Here is a 9,351-nt window from a genome sequence, read left to right as displayed (position 1 = left end):
CTGTAAAGTTTCATGCCATTTGGAGTCCTGTAGCTATAGGTTTTGCTGCTGTCAATATAGCTTCAGATCGAAAACTGCACTTTCAGGAGGTGTAATTTTCACTAAGTCTGAAATAGAGTGTGGGATGCCTTTTTGTGACTTCTTTCCCTAGTGTTCCTTGCTGCCATGCTAGTTGTTGTTAGCTGTTTGTAGTAGTGCTTCTTGCCCTCTTCCGTGCCATGCCTTGCATGATTTTATCGGAGTTGTGTAGCTCGTAGTTGTGAGGCGTAGAAAATGCTATGTGGCTGATTTTGGCAGATTGTAGTCAATTCTTGTTTTGCTCGTAGTTTTTGAACCGTAGCTCCGATTAGATCGTGTCCTACGTGAAACTTGCTTAGAATATCGTGTAGATTCATTTTCTCTTGCTGGTTGTTTGTGTTGAAGTGCTCATAGCCGTCGTTGCACACATATTGCATTCATGCCATCATATCTTGCGATGCTTGTAACTTTTGATCCGTAGCTCCGTTGGAGATGATCTTTATGTATAGATTGCTTGCCATGACGCGTAGAACCACGTGAACCTATTTGTTTTGCTGTTTAACAACTAATTAAAGGTGTTAAATCAGATCTGGACAGAACTGAAAATTACCATGTGAGGTCGTTTCGGAGGTGCTATATGTCATTTCCGACCTCATTTAAAATGTCTAGATAGATAGTTTAATTTTCGCTTCACCTCTTGCATGTTTGACAACATTAATATTGTCGTGTAAATAACCGGGAGTGAACTAAATAATTCATATGTGGAGTTTCGTCAATATGCAACTCGTTGCATATTGAACTTCACTTAACGTGTAGTGTTTGATTGTGTGAATTGTCATGCCGTGACTTGCTTATATTCAGCTGCTCATGCATCATATGTGTTGTGCATCGTGTGGTGAATTCCGTGTGTTGATGCTTGTTTTCGGTTTCCCCCGTCTCGATAGAGTTCCGCAAGCGTGTCGGATGTGAGGACCCGCTCGGCTACGTCGGTTCGTCTGCTTCACGGAGGCATTCTTCTTCCAAGCGGGATCTCAGGCAAGATGATCATTTCCCCAGATACCATTACTATCATTGCCATGCTAGTTTTGTCGCTTCTATCGATTATGTCTCGTTGCCTACCACATGTTAAATACCAGCCTCTCAACAATGCCATGAAACCTTCAACCTGTTCGACCTAGCAAATCACTGATTGGCTATGTTACTGCTTGCTTAACCCTGTTGATAGCGTTGCTAGTTGCAGGTGCAGACGTTTCCATGTGATAACATGGTTCCTTGTTATATCACCATATTTAAATGCTATTTAATTTAATGCACCTATATACTTGGTAAAAGGTGGAAGGCTCGGCCTTTCTAGCCTGGTGTTTTGTTCCACATTTTGTTGGAAATATGCCCTAGAGGCAATAATAAATTAGTTATTATTATATTTCTTAGTTCATGATAATCGTTTATTATCCATGCTATAATTGTATTGATTGGAAACACAATACTTTTGTGGATACATAGACAAAACACTGTCCCTAGTAAGCCTCTAGTTGACTAGCTCGTTGATCAAAGATGGCCAAGGTTTCCTGGCCATAGGCAAGTGTTGTTACTTGATAACGGGATCACATCATTAGGAGAATCATGTGATGGACTAGACCCAAACTAATAGATGTAGCATGTTGATTGTGTCATTTTGTTGCTACTGTTTTCTGCGTGTCAAGTATTTGTTCCTATGACCATGAGATCATATAACTCACTGACACCGGAAGAATGCTTTATGTGTATCAAACGTCCCAACGTAACTGGGTGACTATAAAGATGCTCTACAGGTATCTCCGAAGGTGTTAGTTGAGTTAGTATGGATCGAGACTGGGATTTGTCACTCCGTGTGACGGAGAGGTATCTCGGGGCCCACTCGGTAATACAACATCACACACAAGCCTTGCAAGCAATGTGACTTAGTGTAAGTTGCGGGATCTTGTATTACGGAACGAGTAAAGAGACTTGCCGGTAAACGAGATTTAAATAGGTATGCGGATACTGACGATCGAATCTCGGGCAAGTAACATACCGAAGGACAAAGGGAATGACAAACGGGATTATATGAATCCTTGGCACTGAGGTTCAAACGACAAGATCTTCGTAGAATATGTAGGATCCAATATGGGCATCCAGGTCCCGCTATTGGATATTGACCGAGGAGTCTCTCGGGTCATGTCTACATAGTTCTCGAACCCGCAGGGTCTGCACACTTAAGGTTCGACGTTGTTTTATGCGTATTTGAGTTATATGGTTGGTTGCCGAATGTTGTTCGGAGTCCCGGATGAGATCATGGACGTCACGAGGGTTTCCGGAATGGTCCGGAAACGAAGATTGATATATAGGATGACCTCATTTGATTACCGTAAGGTTTTCGGACATACCGGGAATGTACCGGGAATGACGAATGGGTTCCGGGAGTTCACCGTGGGGGGCAACCCACCCCGGGGAAGCCCATAGGCCTTGGGGTGGCACACCAGCCCTTAGTGGGCTGGTGGGACAGCCCAAGAAGGCCCTATGCGCCATAGGAAGAAAATCAAAGAGAAAAGAAAAAAAAGGAGGAGGTGGGAAAGGAAAGAAGGACTCCTCCCACCAAACCAAGTAGGACTCGGTTTGGGGGCGGGGAGACCTTCCCCCCTTGGTTCGGCCGACCCCCTTGGGGCTCCTTGAGCCCCAAGGCAAGACCACCCTCTCCCACCTATATATACGGAGGTTTTAGGGCTGATTTGAGACAACTTTTCCACGACAGCCCGACCACATACCTCCACGGTATTTCCTCTAGATCGCGTTTCTGCGGAGCTCGGGCGGAGCCCTGCTGAGACAAGATCATCACCAACCTCCGGAGCGCCATCACGCTGCCGGAGAACTCTTCTACCTCTCCGTCTCTCTTGCTGGATCAAGAAGGCCGAGATCATCGTCGAGCTGTACGTGTGCTGAACGCGGAGGTGTCGTCCGTTCGGCACTAGATCGTGGGACTGATCGCGGGACGGTTCGCGGGGCGGATCGAGGGACGTGAGGACGTTCCACTACATCAACCGCGTTCACTAACGCTTCTGCTGTACGGTCTACAAGGGTACGTAGATCACACATCCCCTCTCGTAGATGGACATCACCATGATAGGTCTTCGTGCGTGTAGGAAATTTTTTGTTTCCCATGCGACGTTCCCCAGCAGTGGCATCATGATCTAGATTCATGCGTAGATGTCTTCTCGAGTAGAACACAAAAGTTTTTGTGGGCGGTGATGTGCGTTTTGCTGCCCTCCTTAGTCTTTTCTTGATTCCGCGGTATTGTTGGATTGAAGCGGCTTGGACCGACATTACTCGTATGCTTATGAGAGACTTGTTTCATCGCTACGAGTAACCCCGTTGCTCAAAGATGACTGGCAAGTGTTAGTTTCTCCAACTTTAGTTGAATCGAATTTGACCGAGGAGGTCCTTGGATGAGGTTAAATAGCAACTCATATATCTCCGTTGTGGTGTTTGCGTAAGTAAGATGCGATCCTACTAGATACCCATGGTCACCACGTAAAACATGCAACAACAAAATTAGAGGACGTCTAACTTGTTTTTGCAGGGTATGCTTGTGATGTGATATGGCCAACGATGTGATGTGATATATTGGATGTATGAGATGATCATGTTGTAGATAATATCGACTTGCACGTCGATGGTACGACAACCGGCAGGAGCCATAGGGTTGTCTTTATACTAATGTTTGTGCTTGCAGATGCGTTTACTATTTTGCTAGGTTGTAGCTTTAGTAGTAATAGCATGAGTAGCACGACAACCCCGGTGGCGACACGTTGATGGAGATCATGGTGTGACGCCGGTGACAAGAAGATCGTGCCGGTGCTTTGGTGATGGAGATCAAGAAGCGCATGATGATGGCCATATCATGTCACTTATGAATTGCATGTGATGTTAATCTTTTTTGCACCTTATCTTGCTTAGAACGATGGTAGCATTATGAGGTGATCTCTCACTAAAATTTCAAGACGAAATTGTGTTCTCCCCGACTGTGCACCGTTGTGACAGTTCTTCGTTTCGAGACACCACGTGATGATCGGGTGTGATAGACTCAACGTTCACATACAACGGGTGCAAAAAGTTGCACACGCAGAACACTCGGGTTAAGCTTGACGAGCCTAGCATGTGCAGACTTGGCCTCGGAACACATGAGACCGAAAGGTCGAGCATGAATCGTATAGTTGATATGATTAGCATAGAGATTCTTACCACTGAAACTATTCTCGACTCACGTGATGATCGGACTTGAGATAGTGGATTTGGATCATGTACCACTCAAATGACTAGAGAGATGTACTTTTTGAGTGGGAGTTCTTAAGTAATATGATTAATTGAACTAATTGTCATGAACATAGTCTAATGGTCTTTACGAATTACGATGTAGCTTGCGCTATAGCTCTACTGTTTTATATGTTCCTAGAGAAAATTTAGTTGAAAGTTGATAGTAGCAAACTTTGAAGAGGATTGTCCTCGTTGCTGCGCAGAAGGCTTATGTCCTTAATGCACCACTCAGTGTGCTGCACCTCGAGCGTCGTCTGTGGATGCTGTGAATATCCAACGTACACGTTTCTGATGACTACACGATAGTTCAGTACAAAATACTTAATGGCTTAGAAGAAAGGCGCCGAAGACGTTTTGAAACGTCACGGAACATAAGTGATGTTCTAAAGAGATGAAATTGTGATTTCATGCTCGTGCCCTTGTTAAGAGGTACGAGACCTCCGACAAGATTCTTTGTCCACAAAGTAAAGGAGAAAATCTCAATCGTTGAGCGTGTGCTCAGATTGTCTGAGTACGACAATCGCTTGAATCAAGTGGGAGTTAATCTTCGAGATGAGATAGTGATAGTTCTCCAAAGTCACTGCCACCAAGCTGTGAGAGCTTCGTGATGAACTATAACATATCAAGGATAGATACAATGATCTTTGAGTGATTCGCGATGTTTGAAACTGCGAAAGTAGAAATCAAGAAGGAGCGTCAATAGTTGATGGTTAGTAAAACCACTAAGTTTCAAGAAAGGCAAGGGCTAGAAGGGATACTCCGTGAAACGGCAAAACAGTTGCTGCACTAATGAAGAGACCCAAGATTAAACCCAAACCCGAGACTAAATGCTTCTGTAATGAGGGTAACAGTCACTGAGGCGGAGCAACTCTAGATACTTGGTAGATAAGAAGGATGGCAAAAGTCGAAAGAAGTATATTTGATATACATGATGTTGATGTGTACTTTACTAGTACTCCTAGTAGCATGAGGGTATTGGATACCGGTTCGGTTGCTAAGTGATTAGTAACATGGAATGATAGCTACAGCGTAAACGGAGACTAGCTAAAGGCGAGGTGACGATACGTGTTGGAAGTGTTTTCAAGGTTGATATGATCAAACGTCGCACGCTCCCTCTACCATCAGGATTGGTGTTAAACCTAAATAATTGTTATTTGGTGCTTGCGTTAAGCGTGAACATGATTGGATCGTTTTTATTGCAATACGATTATTCATTTAAAGAGAATAATGGTTACTCTATTTTCTTGAATAATCACCTTCAATGGTTTATTGAATCTCGATCATAGTGTTACACATGTTCATGATATTGGTGCCAAAAGATACGAGGTAATGATGATAGTAACACTTACTTGTGGCACTGCCGCTTGAGTCATGTTGGTATAAATTGCATGAAGAGGCTCCATGCTGATGGATCTTTATACTCACTTGATTTTGAATCACTAGTGACATACAAATCATACCACATCAGCAAGGCCTTGTTTTCATTGAGATGAAATAAGATAGTAACTTGTTGGAAGTGATACATTTTGATGTATGCAGTCCAATGGGTGCTGAGGCACGCAGTGGATATCATTATGTTCTTACTTCAATGACGATTTGAGTAGATACTAGAGTATTTGCTTAATGAATCACAAGTCTGAAATATTGAAAAGTTCAATTCTGTTTCGGAGTGAAGTTCGTCGTAACAAGAGGATAAACTGTCTATGATATGATCATAGAAATGAATATCTGAGTTACGAGTTTTGGTACGCAGTTAAGACAATGTGGAAATTGTTTCGCAGTTCATGCCACCTAGAACATCATAGTGTGATGATGTGTCTGAACGTCATAGCCACACACTATTTGGTACGGTGCATGCTATGATGTCTCTTATCGAATTACCACTATTGTTTATGGCTTAAGCATTAGAGACAACCGCATTCACTTTAAAAGGGGCACCACGTATTTCCGTTGAGATGACACAGTATAGACTAAGGTTTAGAGAAATCTAAACTGTCGTTTCTTGAAAGTTTGGGGTTTCGACACTTATGTGAAAAAGTTTCAGTCTGATAACCTCGAACCCAAAGCGGATAAATGCATCTTCATAGGATATCCAAAACAGTTGGGTACATCTCCTATCTCAGATCCGAAAGCAAAGTGTTTGTTTCTAGAAACAGATCCTTTCTCGAGGAAAAGTTTCTCTCGAAATAATTGAGTGGGAGGGTGGTAGAACTTGATGAGGTTATCGAACCATCACTTCAACCAGTGTGTAGCAGGGCGCAGGAAGTTGTTCCTGTGGCGCCTACACCAATTGAAGTGGAAGCTGATGATGGTGATCATTGAGCATCGGATCAAGTTACTACAAACATCGTAGTTTGACAAGGTCGCGTACTACTACAAAGTGGTACGGTAACCCTGTCTTGGAGGTCATGTTGTTGAGCAACAGTGAACCTACGAGTTATGGAGAAAGCAATGGTGGGCCCGGATTCCGACAAATGGCTGGAGGCCATGAAATCCGAGAGAGGATCCATGTATGAAAACAAAGTGTAGACTTTGGAAGAACTACTTGATGGTCATAAGACTATTGAGTAAAGATGGATCTTTAAAAGGAAGACAGACGATGATAGTGATAAGTCACTATTATTAAAAGCTCGACTTGTCGCAAAGATGTTTCTGACAAGATCAAACAAGTTGACTATGATGAGACTTTCTCACTCGTAGCGATGCTAAAAGTCTGTTAGAATTATGTTAGTAGATGTTGCATTATTTATGAAATATTGCACATAGGATGTCAAAACGTTGTTTCCTCGACGGTTTCCTTGAGCAAACATTGTATGTGATACAACCAGGAGGTTTTGTCGATCCTAAATATACTAGCAAGTGTGCAAGCTCCAGCGATCCTTCATTGGACTGGTGCAAGCATCTCGGAGTTGGAATATACACTTTGATGAGATGATCAAAGATTTTGGGTTTGTGCAAGGTTTATGAGAAACTTGTATTTCCAAAGAAGTGAGTGGGAGCGCTATAGAATTTCTGATAAGTATATGTGGTTGACATATTGTGGATCAGAAGTAATGTAGAATTTCTGTAAAGCATACAAGGTTGTTTGAAAGGAGTTTTCAAAGGAGTACTTGGATTGCGCTACTTGAACGTTGAGCATATGGGGATAGATCGAAAGCGCTTAATGGAAGTTTCAACAAGATGCATGCCTTGACAAGTTTTTGAAGGAGTTCAAAATAGATCAGCAAAGAAGGAGTTCTTGGTTGCGTTGTGAGATGTGAATTTGAGTAAGACTCAAAACCCGACCCCGACAGAATAAAGAGAATAGACGAAGCTCGTCTTCTATGCCTTAGCCATAGACTCTAAAGTATGCCATCCTGAGTACCGCACCTGATGTGTGCCTTACGGCAAGTCAGTTAAAGAGGTACACAGAGTGATCCAGGATTGAATCACTGATCAGCGGTCAAAGTTATCCTTAGTAACTAAATAGACTAAGGAATTTTTCTCGATTATGGAGGTGGTTTAAGAGTTCATCGTAAAGGGTTACGTTGATGCAAGCTTTGACACTAATCCGAATAACTATGAGTAGTGGAACGGATTCGTATAGTAGAGTAGATATTTGGAGCATTTCCGAATAGCACGTAGTAGCAGCATCTATAAGATGACATAAAGATTTGTAAAGAACGCACGGATCTGAAAGTTTCAGAACCGTTGACTAAAACCTCTCTCATGAGCAAGACGTGATCAGACCCCAGAACTATATGGGTGTTGGATTCGTTGGAATCACATGGAGATATGAACTAGATTATTGACTCTAGTGCAAGTGGGAGACTGTTGGAAATATGCCCTAGAGGCAATAATAAATTAGTTATTATTATATTTCTTAGTTCATGATAATCGTTTATTATCCATGCTATAATTGTATTGATTGGAAACACAATACTTGTGTGGATACATAGACAAAACACTGTCCCTAGTAAGCCTCTAGTTGACTAGCTCGTTGATCAAAGATGGCCAAGGTTTCCTGGCCATAGGCAAGTGTTGTTACTTGATAACGGGATCACATCATTAGGAGAATCATGTGATGGACTAGACCCAAACTAATAGACGTAGCATGTTGATCGTGTCATTTTGTTGCTACTGTTTTCTGCGTGTCAAGTATTTGTTCCTATGACCATGAGATCATATAAGTCACTGACACCGGAAGAATGCTTTGTGTGTATCAAACGTCGCAACGTAATTGGGTGACTATAAAGATGCTCTACAGGTATCTCCGAAGGTGTTAGTTGAGTTAGTATGGATCGAGACTGGGATTTGTCACTCCGTGTGACGGAGAGGTATCTCGGGGCCCACTCGGTAATACAACATCACACACAAGCCTTGCAAGCAATGTGACTTAGTGTAAGTTGCGGGATCTTGTATTACGGAACGAGTAAAGAGACTTGCCGGTAAACGAGATTGAAATAGGTATGCGGATACTGACGATCGAATCTCGGGCAAGTAACATACCGAAGGACAAAGGGAATGACATACGGGATTATATGAATCCTTGGCACCGAGGTTCAAACGATAAGATCTTCGTAGAATATGTAGGATCCAATATGGGCATCCAGGTCCCGCTATTGGATATTGACCGAGGAGTCTCTCGGGTCATGTCTACATAGTTCTCGAACCCGCAGGGTCTGCACACTTAAGGTTCGACGTTGTTTTATGCGTATTTGAGTTATATGGTTGGTTGCCGAATGTTGTTCGGAGTCTCGGATGAGATCACGAACGTCACGAGGGTTTTCGGAATGGTCCCGAAACGAAGATTGATATATAGTATGACCTCATTTGATTACCGGAAGGTTTTCGGAGTTACCGAGAATGTACCGGGAATGACGAATGGGTTCCGGGAGTTCACCGGGGGGGCAACCCACCCCGGGGAAGCCCATAGGCCTTGGGGGTGGCACACCAGCCCTTAGTGGGCTGGTGGGACAGCCCAAGAAGGCCCTATGTGCCATAGGAAGAAAATCAAAGAGAAAA

This window comes from Hordeum vulgare, chromosome 7H (assembly GCF_904849725.1).
Source record: "Hordeum vulgare subsp. vulgare chromosome 7H, MorexV3_pseudomolecules_assembly, whole genome shotgun sequence".
In the NCBI taxonomy this organism is placed as follows: Eukaryota; Viridiplantae; Streptophyta; class Magnoliopsida; order Poales; family Poaceae; genus Hordeum; species Hordeum vulgare.
This window is presented reverse-complemented; position numbering follows the sequence as displayed.